Here is a 13,697-nt window from a genome sequence, read left to right as displayed (position 1 = left end):
GTCCGTGTCTGGGACTCCTAGTTATTTATTTTGAAGCAGTGCCTAAGAAGAAGAAGAAGCCTGCAGCTAATGTATGAGGCAGCAGTTCTCTAAAATGAGAGGTTTCAGGGTAGCAGCCGTGTTAGTCTGTATATAAATCTCCCCACTGTATTTTCCACTGCATGCATCCGATGAAGTGAGCTGTAGCTCACGAAAGCTTATGCTCAAATAAATTGGTTAGTCTCTAAGGTGCCACAAATCCTCCTGTTCTTTTTTCTGAAATGTGAGAGGCTGATTGAGGGTATGTTTACACAGCACTCAGAGGTCTGACTGCAGCACCTGTAGACAGACTTCCCGAGCTCGCTTTGCTCTAGCTCGATCAGTAACAACGCGCACTAGCTGGAGTACAAAACCAGGGTGCCCGTCACTGCTCTGGTTATTCAAACGAGGCAAACCAAGGCTCGCTCAGGAGGGATGCCCAGGCGTGCTGCAGTTGCACTTCTGAGTGCTGTGCAGATGTACGACAACGTCACAGGCAAGGTGCGTGCTGTGGCAAAAGTAGGAATGTTTTTAAATGTATCTTTGAACAGTAATTACTACGCTGGTGTAAGGCACGGCAGTTTTTAATTACTGGATTAATGACTAGATAAGCCAGATCTTGATTACTGGTATGTGCTCTTCATCTTGCTATTTACTGCTATGTAATATTACCACACTTAGAGTGACTGATGTCACAGTCTCACCCCTTTATCTTGGGCGTCACAGAGTATCCCAAGTATATTTGCAAGCATATTTCTGAGAAATACAAGTGACAAAGTGGTTGAGAGCTACAGATCCATTAATAATGTGACATCACTATCCTTATGTAACCTAAATATTTGCTGCAAACTTTATCAAGATGGCACAAAAAGGTGTTACAGCTAGTTTTTAATGTCAGTTAAAGAAACGTGCTTCCTTCTTCCAACACAGATCTTCTAGTTACTCTGCGGAAATCCAAGCTAATTGCAAAATCCAAATCAAGAACCAATAGTAATTCCCTCTGCTCTTTTGTGACTTTCTAAAATAATACTGATCAAAAAGAGAAGTAGATCTTGTGGAAGCAATAGAGGGCAATTCACACACTGCTGCTGGTGTAGTTAGAAGACTTCATGCTGCAGAGTTGTCAATGCAGCACTTTTTATGAGGACTATATTCAAAAGGGAAATAATGAAAAAAAATCCCCCAAACCATACAGCAATCATAGCTCCCAAGAGGCACCTGAAAAGGTAGTCACAAATCTACAAGCATGAAACAAAGATAGAGGTTGTGCCAGGTCATTTGGAGTGGGACGGTAACACTACACAAAACTTCTTTTTTACCTTCTTTCCAAAAGAGACAATTTCCCTAAGTCTCAAAGCTCTCAAATAGATCCTGGTCTTGGGATTCAAATTACTGTTTGCTCATGTGCTGTGTATATAGTCTATACAGCTCCAGTGGCATGAGATTGCAAATACAACGAACAGGATAGGGATAAACAGTGTGTGTTGATTAGAAGGAGCGCAGCTGGCAGCACTGGACTGCACTAGCATGCTTAAAGCACCACCCACAGCCTTAAAGGTGCTTTTCCAAAAGTTATTTAAATCCTCTCAGACAGAGAAATAAGATATGCATTGCTATACTTTCATTCATATGAACTAAAAGGACCAAAAATGCAATCAAATAATCGATCCTTTTAAAGTCCATTCCAGTCTGCAACATACATTCACGTAAAAGTCTGTGAGCAAAAATAACTGTTGTACTACGGTAGTCACTATTAACCAGTCAAAATTTACTGCACCCTGTGACAAAACTGCAGAAAGAACCAAGTTTGTGCATAGATGCAGTATGTGCACTGTAGTTGTCTCTGTCTCTAATGGTTTATAAAGGTAGGAAGTTTCTAACATGGCCTTTTCAGATCTCCCAACCTGGGGCATGTCTGTAGGGAAGACTGGTTTCGCCTAAAAATAGGAATCTAAGGCTATACAATATGAATATATAAAAGTTAATTGTTTTATTTTGGAAACCCAAATGTAAGCTAGCATTGTCACTGACAGAAGAAGAAAGGATGAAATGAGATGTCAGAGATAGGTTAAAAGAAAAGGAGGACTTGTGGCGCCTTAGAGACTAACAAATTTATTTGAGCATAAGCTTTCGTGAGCTACACCTCACTTCATCGGATGCATTCAGTGGAAAATACAGTGGGGGGATTTATATACATAGAGAACATGAAACAATCGGTGTTACCATACACACTGTAACCAGAGTGATCACTTAAGGTGAGCTATTACCAGGAGGAGAGCGGGGTGGGGGGGAACCTTTTGTAGTGATAATCAAGGTGGGCCATTTCCAGCAGTTGACAAGAACCTCTGAGGAACAGTGGGGGGTGGGGTGGGGGGATAAACATGGGGAAATAGTTTTACTTTGTGTAATGACCCATCCACTCCCAGTCTCTATTCAAGCCTAAGTTAATTGTATCCAGTTTGCAAATTAATTCCAATTCAGCAGTCTCTTGCTGGAGTCTGTTTTTGAAGTTTTTTTGTTGAAGCATTGCCACTTTTAGGTCTGTAATTGAGTGACCAGAGAGATTGAAGTGTTCTCCGACTGGTTTTTGAATGTTATAATTCTTGACGTCTGATTTGTGTCCATATATTCTTTTACATAAAGATTGTCCAGTTTGACCAATGTACATGGCAGAGGGGCATTGCTGGCACTGCTGGCACGTATCACATTGGTAGATGTGCAGGTGAACGAGCCTCTGATAGTGTGGCTGATGTGATTAGGCCCTATGATGTTGTCCCCTGAATAGATATGTGGACACAGTTGGCAACGGGCTTTGTTGCAAGGATAGGTTCCTGGGTTAGTGGTTCTGTTGTGTGGTGTGTGGTTGCTGGTGAGTATTTGCCTCAGGTTGGGGGGCTGTCTGTAAGCAAGGACTGGCCTGTCTTCCAAGATCTGTGAGAGTGATGGGTCGTCCTTCAGGATAGGTTGTAGATCCCTGATGATGCGTTGGAGAGGTTTTAGTTGGGGGCTGAAGGTGATGGCTAGTGGCGTTCTGTTATTTTCTTTGTTGGGCCTGTCCTGTAGTAGGTGACTTCTGGGTACTCTTCTGGCTCTGTCAGTCTGTTTCTTCACTTCAGCAGGTGGGTATTGTAGTTGTAAGAATGCTTGATAGAGATCTTGTAGGTGTTTGTCTCTGTCTGAGGGGTTGTTAAGCTCATCTTATCTGATCCCTCTCGTTACAGTGTGTATGGTAACAGACTACAGACTAACACGGCTGCTACTCTGAAACCAGAGATAGGTTGGGTGGTCAACCCTAGTTAGGCTGCATTTACTAAGGAATGGAAAGAAATGTGGGTAGTTAAAACTGGAAGGAATGATCTGTCATCATCTCTTTGGATTTTGCAAACCAAAGAGGAGTAAAGAATTAGCAGGAGTGGAAACTCCACATGCCAATTGCAAACAAGGTATTTGCAAACAAGGTATTGCCCAGCGTTTGGATTTGTTCCAATTTCCTTCTGTAAACATCTATGCAATTTCACAATGTTATTGCAAGATTATTGCAAAACTAGAAGTAACTTGTGCAGGTGCCTCTTTTCAAACAAAAACCTGTCTATATTATTATAAATACTTTATGAGAGAATTACTGATAACTAAACCAAGTTTTACTATGCTGGAGCCCATTTATAAGGATCCACAGAGAAACAACTTCTTCTCCCTAACAAGTATCAGACATATATTACCATATGCAAGCACAAATTAGTTAAACTGCATTTTCTTTTAATTACTAGCACTGTTTGCATCCACTTGTGGTCCTCCTTTCATTTTAAATTCATAGTGGTCATTATCACCAAACAAGCATCAAAGAGACTTTCATGGTCTGTGAAAACTATTTTCCCAGCACACAGCTAACAAGAACCCTTGGAGCTTGTTGCCCTGCTACATTGTGTGAAGCAATACTGGTCTTCCAGGAACTCATTTCAAGTGTGGTGGAGGCTCAGACTCAGTATTTGCCCAAATCTAGCAGTTCCTGTTAATTGAAGCTGTATGTTTAACTCCTCATTCACCAGCTCTAAAGAGTGCCATTAATGTACATATTGCCTTTACTTGCACTCTTTGGAAAAATAAACAATCTAGTGGCAAACCTGAGGCACACTAATGTAATGGTAAACTTCATTTGTAAAGTGATTTTTCAGAGGCGATGAGTACTTGTAGCTTCTCTCGACTTCAGCTGAAGTTGTGAATGTTCACTATCTTTGAAAATCAGTCCCCGGGCAATGTGGCCAAGGCACAGAGCGAGTCAATGCAGATCCAAGAATCAGATTCAGGAGTTCTCAATCTTAGTCCCTTGCTCTACCCACGGGAAGATGACAGTACTTCACAGGTGGGAACATACAAGAGATTAGTCCATGTTACCGTTTTATATTGAGGAATCTAATACTCTTTAAGACAAAAATAGTAATAAAAGCCTTTCAGCAACCCTTTTCCTGTGATACAGGAGTGTAGAACAACAGAGGCTGAAGCCTCCCCCCCGCCCCCACCTTTCAGAATGCCTAACTGCATGTGTCACAGGAAGTCAGGTGGTTTGCAGAGTGCTTTGTTCCTTTCTTCAGCATCAAAGTAGGTAGTTGCATCTCTGCTTGTTTGAAGGGGAGGAGGACAAAGTATTAGGGTGGTGGTGGTTCAGCAGGAAACAGGCCAGGGAGCTCTAAGGGCCTCATACTGTTCCTGTTCCTTCATTGTCCACTGCTTTCCAGGTCCCCAGACACATGCAGGGATCCCTCACACATGTACATTCTAGTCCTGTCTCCAGGTAGAGGTGAGGGAGGGGGAAGATATTATTTAGTGGTTTCAGCAAGGCGGTGTGGAAGTCAGGAATCCTGGGATTCTATTCTCAGGCATGGTTATAGCAGAGGGGACTGGAAGTCTCGCTCCCTGGATTCAGTCTTAGTACTGCAGAAACATGGATCAGATTCTCACATCTCCTAATTGCTGAATTCTTCTTCTTCTTCTTCTTCTTTTTTTTTTACTTGCATCTTCATTGGCAAACAGCACTCAAAGGATCTGGTAGGCCTTTGACCAGCAACTGTGCTGTCAACTGACCAAACAGAACTGGCCTGCAAATAAACTCAGCCCTCTAGTCTTTTCCAGTACCAGGCAGCTGATTTCATTTTCTGAGTTACCATCCTGTGCTCTGAGCTGCACTGTACACAGTGTCCAGAGAAAAATAAAACAATTTCTCTGTCTTGGCAAGGACACAAGATACTTTCTGTGTACTTTTTCAAAGACAAGTAAGGGAGCACAGCCTGACCCTTTCAAGACACCTAATCCAAACACAGGTTTTTCTTGCTGTGTGATGCTGTCTGTGGAGAGAACTTACAAGGGAAGTCCAAAGTCATTTCTTTACTGATCTGGCCCCAGCAACATGCCCTCGTGTGCACTCTGTCCTTGGTTCCCTACCTTTCCTTGCTATCAAAAGTACACAGAGGATCGTCCTGGAGGTGTTTATGCTGAGTGAGTGTCCTATGCAAATGTAGCACCTTCCCCCACACCATGAGTTACAAAAAATCTACACCGAGACTAAATTACACCATCACCCCTGAAGCCTGTCTCTCAAGTTACACCTTCTCTTGGGTCTAGCTGGAACATAGTTGCATACCTTAGTCACACTTTAGCTGCTGAGAACTGCATATGGCCCTGTATTTCTTACACTATAGAACTTTTCTATCTGAATTAATAGAAAGGGGAAAGGAAATGGCACCCTTGCCTGAGCAAACAACATAACTTTATGCTCTCAGGGACGAGGGTGCCATAAGGTTAATATATAAAAGGTGTGTCCACAGTAAGAAGCTATTCATGCCTTGCAAGCTTTAGAATATGTATCCCTGTTCTATCGAAGGGCAGAGGCAGATTAGGGGTTTGTGGGGCCCTGGGCCAGAGCAAGTGGGGCCCAGCCTCACCCCTTCTACCTGCAGTCCCCCCCGTGCCTCCCTCCCCCGCACTCCTGCTGGGGAAATGGGGTCGGGTCACGGGGGCTTTCCCCGCCCACCCGGCGCTCCTGTCAGGGAGCGGGGTCAGGGTGTGGGGGCTTTGTCCTGGGCCCTGACCCAGCTCCCAAGCAGGAACGCCAGATAGAGCGGGTCAGGGCATGAGGGTTCCCATTTTTCCAGGGGTCCCCCAGTTGGCCAGGGACCCTGGGCATGAGCCCAGTTGGCCCAGTGGCTAATCTGCCACTGTCGAAGGTACAGTGTATTTCTGGAGAGAAGGCCATAACAGGGACAGCCAAGTTTTCAGCTGTCCGAACAACTAAAAAACTTGTTGCAAATTATCCCCTTACATTATGCTTCTTAGAAAACATACAATGTAGACCGGTTGATTAAAAAAAACACAAATATACAGCCAGGCACAAAGCCAGAACTTCAGCTAATATTTTACAGCTCTAGTTTATCACGAAAATAATTTGATTGTTTTATCAGAGAAGAGGGGATTGAAGTATTCTGCTAACATTTACCTGAATTTTGCAATTAGCAGGCCCCCTGCTTCCACTTCATGCACCTGCATACACACTTTTGTATTAACATCTGTGCACACAGTTAATTGATTCTAATACACTGATAGACTTTATGTGAAAAGCCATTTTTTCTCCCAATGGATTTTACAAATGCAGATTGTATCACCAGCACACAGTGGTGTTGCTGCTAGTGTGCAGGTATATGCACATGCAACATACAAGTGTAAGTGGCGGCTGGGTTGAAATCTCTCTGTACCAGGGGTAGGCAACCTATGGCACGCGTGCCAAAGGCAGCACACAAGCTGATTTTCAGTGACACTCACACTGCCCAGGTCTTGGCCACCAGTCGGGGGTGGGGGGGTGGGAGGGGCTCTGCATTTTAATTTAATTTTAAATGAAGCTTCTTAAATATATTAAAACCCTTATTTACTTTACATACAACAATAGTTTAGTTATATATTATAGACTTACAGAAAGAGACCTTCTAAAAACGTTAAAATGTAGTACTGGCACGCAAAACCTTCAATTAGAGTGAATAGATGAAGACTCGGCACACTACTTCTGAAAGGTTGCTGACCCCTGCTCTGAACTATATCCTCTGAGGACTCCTGGGGTCTGGATATAGCATAGGGATGCTTCTTTTCTTTTTTTGTCATCTAACACTATAATAAAGTACATTAGAAACCAAATATGAACTTTCCTCTGCCCCACAAATCAGGGGGCATTCAAATTCTGGACCTGAACCAGAATCTACATTTTACCTCCTAGGTACCATCGTCTCTTATCAAGAGATTAACTTCCTGCTAACTAGGAAACTGTGCAGCTGTCAGAGCAAAACAGGCCAATTACTCTACTACAAGGGCAAGCATGACCTAACTGCTTTTTTCTTTATAACATAGGAAGCTGGGTGATCATCATGCCATACCTGCAACACATGAAAGCACAACCTTATCAGGATATACCTTATCTTTATATAACTATAACAAAAGATCATCTCATTGAGACTATACCTCCTAGAAAAGTTTGGTTTGGAGTGTGTTGGGTCTGGATGAGTCTTGCAAAATTCAACAGAAAAGCTACTGCAACGAGACCTGGAGATGTATCAATCAAGATGCTACTGCCTATCGGCCTGCTTGATTTGTTTATTTACAAATAGATGTGAGTTTCAATTTGATTTTGAATATCTGACAAGTGTTGCCAGTGGTGCTAACCAGCTCCAGCTCTGTGACTGCACTGATTTTATACAGCAGCCGCTCTAATAGTTCCAAATTAGCATTATCTAAAATCTTAAAAGTTTTCACCCTTGGAATGTGGACTACTTTTAGAAATGAGAGCACCTGCCCCATTTTTAATTTCTAGGAAACGTACTAAACTGCTATTTTAGCTTTCCAATCCTATGACAATTTACTATGAACAAATTTCTTGTGGAGGTAGTGAGTTAGCACAGCTTTGTCTAATTGGCTCATCCTGGCAGTTATATTCACAGACTGCAAATAACCTAATATTAACCATGAGGTTAACTTGTCCTCTGAACCTTCTAACCAAAGTCTGTGACTACTTCCTTCTGTGAATTTACTCCACAATAAGGCTTAACACCTTCCCATCCAAAACCTGGTATCCAATAAAAATCATAGCGATCTCTCAAAGGAGGAAAACAATCGAGTTTGTCACTGGCACCTCTCAAGCCTGGAAATAATTTCTCTGGTTGGCTGAACAGTGAAGAGTTGGGAACTCTGATCAGAGTTCAGCACAGGAGCTGCTGTTATTCCCTTGCACTTCCTGGTAACTCTGACTACCTTGTGGGGGACCACACTCACAAAATCAGGAATGGCTTTAGTCAGACATTTGGCTAATCATAGCAATAGCAAAGGAAAATTGTATCTCTTGGTTTTCACTCTCCATGCAAACAATCTGTTTTTAATAATTTTCTGTTTATGTTTTATTTTCAAATATGAGTGAGTGCTCCCCATCTCCAAGTAAATAAAGGGGAAACTGAGAAGAGACTCCCACTATAAATGTTTTGGAAGACAGTGTATTTAGGAAGTAATATTTTAATGGAAGAATTTTTAATCAGATACAGATACCTTCCTCAAATACACAAAGTATTCATATTCAAACCTTGGTTGACAAAAGTAGGTAATCTCTACAGTCTTCGATTCCTCCATATTATCTGAATATAGCATATAAGTGAAGGTAGATTAGACATTCATTCCACATTTTCTTTAAAACTACCCCATTCCCACATTAACAGCTGTAGAACTTACTAAAAGCATCCTCCTTTGTCACTGGAAGGACCCTGAAGCCCTTCTCTCAATGACTGGAAACATGGGATTGGCACAATGCCTTAAAGGATTTTCAAAGGTGTGTAAGCCATGCACGTGCAAAAATGCACATACATTTCTACATGCATGCGCGCACACACACATACAAAGATTTAGACCGAATAATTCTAACTTTGCAAAGTGAGGAAATTCAGAGTTAGTGTGCCAGTGTAAAACACATGTGTTTTGTAGGGTCTTTAATTATACAATACGTAATACTTTCCAGTGCTATATAATACTTTCCACAATTTGAAGTTACACTGTTAGCAATTGCTTGCAGATTTCAATTTGTCAGCTCTTTTTATTCACTCCATTCACTCTCTACAAGTTTCATACCTGCCACTGTTGCAAGTTGTACCAGCAAGTTAGCACAGAATGCGCTGTCAGCAAGGGTATTGTGGAGACTTTGGAGGAATGAGGTAGTGCATGATTACGGCTAGGAGCTTCATATCTAGGGTGACCAGACAGCAAATGTGAAAAATCGGGACGGGGGTGGAGGATAATAGGTGCCTATATTAGAAAAAGCCCCAAATATCAGGATTGTACCTATAAAATTGGGACATCTGGTCACCCTATTCATATCAGCAGGTCAAATGGCAGTTACCAGCAGGTTTGCATGGACCCAATCAAGTAATGTTATTATCCCAACCGTGGGCATTAATGCAACAAGTGTGTTGTTCTCACTGCCCTGAAGATAGCCATCTCTGAGAAGTCTTCTGATGTTACTTCTCTGAGCAAGGTTCTTTTTCTTTCCTTTTTAAAGACCATCTGAGCATACTGAAAATCACTTTGAGCAATGTACGGATATTAGCGCTGACTCAGTGCACTATATATTCACAGAGAAGTCATTAGGATTCAACATACATATTTCCAGAATGTTGACTGAAATTGTAGTTAGACTCAGTGTTAGTGTTGCTTCCAAGTTTCTGTGGTATAAGAAGACCAACCAGCCTCAACCCCATCTTTGAGCAATTCCATTGGCACTCCATTTATTTCAGGATCCAGAGTAAAGTTGTCCTCCTGGTATCTGAAAACCTTGGTGTACTTACTCCAACTACCTGAAGGGGGGTTCCAAAGAAGATGGAGCTCAGCTGTTCTCAGTGATGGCAGAAGACAGAACAAGAAGTAATGGTCTCAAGTTGCAGCGGGGAAGGTCTAGGTTGGATATTAGGAAAAACTATTTCACTATGAGGGTGGTGAAGCACTGGAATGGGTTACCTAGAGAGGTGGTGAAATCTCCATCCGAGGAGGTTTTTAAGGCCCAGCTTGACAAAGCCCTGGCTGGCACGGCTGGCCTTGCCATGAGGCGAACTGAGGCGGCCACCTCAGGTGCCAGACTGTGGGGGGCGCCACTAGGACTTAGAAAATTGTGTCTGCTGCTGGTGCATATGTAGTCTCTCTGCTGTAGATGCACAGAGATGGTGGAGTGCTGTGCTGGAGGAAGGAGGGCACAAGAGACATAACAGGAAGGCAGGAGAAAAGGTGAGAGGGAATAATGGAAAGCAGCAGGAGCTGCAGGGAGAGAGAGGAGAAGGAGCCTCTTATGTACCTCTCTAGCATCCCCAGGAGCCTGGACTGATTAACACCAGCTTCTCCGGGAGCTTCCTGTTTCCTGCTGCTTCTCTGAACCCACTTAAGGAGAACAGGCAGTCAACTGAAGTAGTAGGAGCCATTTAGACCCTTAAGACGCGGATATCTTCCCTCACTCAGGCCCTGCTACCGGTCTGCTTATTTGTCCCCTTCAATTGAGTGTTGAGAGCCACTATAGCTGGCACAGAACAGCAGTCATGAGTGAAAGAAGAAAACATCATTCTGGGGCAGCATTCAGAAAAAGAAAGCAAGCAAAGGAAGCTTTTCTATCTAAGCAGGAAGGAGCTCTCCTCAGATACATAGACATAAATAAAAGGAGTACTTGTGGCACCTTAGAGCCTAACAAATTTATTTGAGCATAAGCTTCCGTGAGCTACAGCTCACTTCATCGGATGCATTCATGAAAGCTTATGCTCAAATAAATTTGTTAGTCTCTAAGGTGCCACAAGTACTCCTTTTCTTTTTGCGAATACAGACTAACACGGCTGCTACTCTGAAACCTGTCAAAATAGACACAAATGTTCACGGTGAGCCTTCTGGCCCCAGTGAGGATGTGAGCGGTGAGGAGATGCCTGATCTTCCCGTTAGTTAGAGTGCAGGTGACCTGGCAGCTACTGCAGCATCCATAGTTCCATCTCAAATGGATGTAACCATTCCTGAAGAAAAGTGTAGATCAGAGAAGAGTGTGGTGGAGGCTCAAGAAACAGCTGCTGCTGAGTTTAGTTCCTTAAGTCTAGATGATCCAGGACTGTGGACCCACTTGAGCAGTAGCCTGAGGGACTTCCTTGTACTGCATGGGCCATAGCAAGTGAAAAACTTCATGTTCCCCAAAGACAATGAAAACAGAAGTTTCCATCCAACACATTACTGGTGTGAAATCCCTAATAGTGACAAAATGGAGAGGCCATGGCTTATGTCCTCAAAAACCCAGAATGCTGCATACTGTTTTTGTTGCAAACTCTTCCAGTCTAATGTTCCAGCCACATTGGGTTCTACAGGAACAAAGGACTGGAAAAATCTGGCTAGAAATCTGGCATGCCATGAGAAGGCAGCAAATCACCAGAGAGCATTCCATAGGTGGAAAGAGCTTGAGATGAGACTAAGGTTAAAGGCCACCATAGATGATCAGCATCAAGAGAAGATTGCATCGGAATCTCTTTACTGGCAAAATGTTCTGAAAAGGCTCATTGCCATTGTGAGAATGCTTGCTACCCAAAACCTAGCACTGCGTGGCACTTCAGATCAGCTGTAGGTGCCAAACAATGGAAACTTCCTTAAAATTGTGGAGCTGATGGCTGAGTTTGATGCTGTACTCCAGGAGCATCTAAGAAGAGTCACCACCCAAGAAATGTACACACACCACTACTTTGGAAAAACCATTCAAAATGAGATCATACAGTTACTGGCAACAAAAGTCAAACAGAAGATTGTGGCAGATCTGGAGTCAGCAAGATATTACTCTGTTATTCTGGACTGCACACCTGACATCGGCCATACGGAACAAATGACTTTAATGGTGTGTTTTTGTAACAGCAACAGAACCTAGTGAAAATGTCCCTGCAAATGGTGACTGTCAGAGAGCATTTTCTAGAATTTATTGACATTCATGATACTATAGGAGCTGGTATGACAAATGTGCTTCTTAAAAAGCTGGAAGATACGGGAATTGCGATAGCTGGCATGAGAAGTCAGGGCTATGATAATGGTGCCAACATGCGAGGAAAGAACAGAGGAGTGCAGACACGGATCCGAGAGTTAAACCCTTGAGCTTTTTTTGTCCCATGCAGTTCTCATTCATTGAACTTGGTGGTCAGTGATGCAGCATCAGCTTCTAGTGAGGCTGCTGAATTTTTTAATGTAATTCAAAGCATCTGTGTATTTTTCTGAGTAGCAGCCGTGTTAGTCTGTATCCAGAAAAAGAAAAGGAGGACTTGTGGCACCTTAGAGACTAAAAAATTTATTTGAGCATAAGCTTTCGTGAACTACAGCTCACTTCATCGGATGCATGCAGTGGAAAATACAATGGGGAGATTTTATATACACAGAGAACATGAAACAATGGGTGTTACCAGACACACTGTAACGAGAGGGATCAGATAAGGTGAGCTATTACCAGTAATAGCCAACAAAAAGGTAATCACTCACGTAGGTTTGCTATTGCTGATATTGTTTGCTATTGCTGGTAAGAGCTCACCTTACCTGATACCTCTCGTTACAGTGTGTCTGGTAACACCCATTGTTTCATGTTCTCTGTGTATATAAAATCTCCCCACTGTATTTTCCACTGTATGCATCCGATGAAGTGAGCTGTAGCTCACGAAAGCTTATGCTCAAATAAATTTCTTAGTCTCTAAGGTGCCACAAGTCCTCCTTTTCTTTTTATGTATTTTTCTCTGCATCAACTCATCGATGGCAAATTTTGAAGCAACATCTGGGAACATCCTCTCTGATATTGAAACCACTGAGTGCCACATGATGGGAAAGTTGAGTGGAGGCGATAAAGCCTATCAAACACCAAATTGGGAAGGTAGATGATGCCACAGTTGCCATTATGGAGGATAATGCTATGACAGGAACTGTTCGTGGGAGAACAGTGGCAGAGGGAAATGGAATCATCAGAAACATACATAACTTCAAATTTCTGTGTGGCTTAGTGTGGTGGCATGACATACTGTTTGAAATAAATGTTGTAAGCAAGAGACTCCAAGGTGTTGACCTTGATATATCTGGAGCAATGGAACAACTGGAAAAAGCAAAGTCATACCTACAGTCTTACTGGTCAGATGAGGGATTTCAAAACGTTCTGAAGAGTGCACAGAAATTGGCAGAGGAACTTCACACTGAAGCTATTTTCCCACCCATTCAACAATACAAGAGTCACCGAAGAAGACAACATTTTGATTATGAGGCATGGGATAATCCCATAAGAGACCCCAAACAACAATTCAAAGTTGAATTCTTTAACCAGGTGCTAGATTGTGCAGTACAGTCAGTTGAAGAATGTTTCATGCAGCTCAAAGAACACAGCAGTATATGTGGGATGTTGTATGATATTCCAAAACTCCTCACTATACCTGAAGAAGACCTACACCAGCAATGCAGTGCACTAGAGATACTGTTGACACATGATGACATGCACGATATTGATGCGAGTGATTTAGGTGATGAACTGAAAGCCCTTTCAAAATACATTTCAGCACGATCAACTCCAAAGGCTGTTCTGGAATATATGTGCACAAATAAGATGACCATCTTCTTTCCAAATGCTTTTTTTGCTCTGC

Source organism: Chelonia mydas, chromosome 4 (genome assembly GCF_015237465.2).
Source record: "Chelonia mydas isolate rCheMyd1 chromosome 4, rCheMyd1.pri.v2, whole genome shotgun sequence".
In the NCBI taxonomy this organism is placed as follows: domain Eukaryota; kingdom Metazoa; phylum Chordata; order Testudines; family Cheloniidae; genus Chelonia; species Chelonia mydas.
This window is presented reverse-complemented; position numbering follows the sequence as displayed.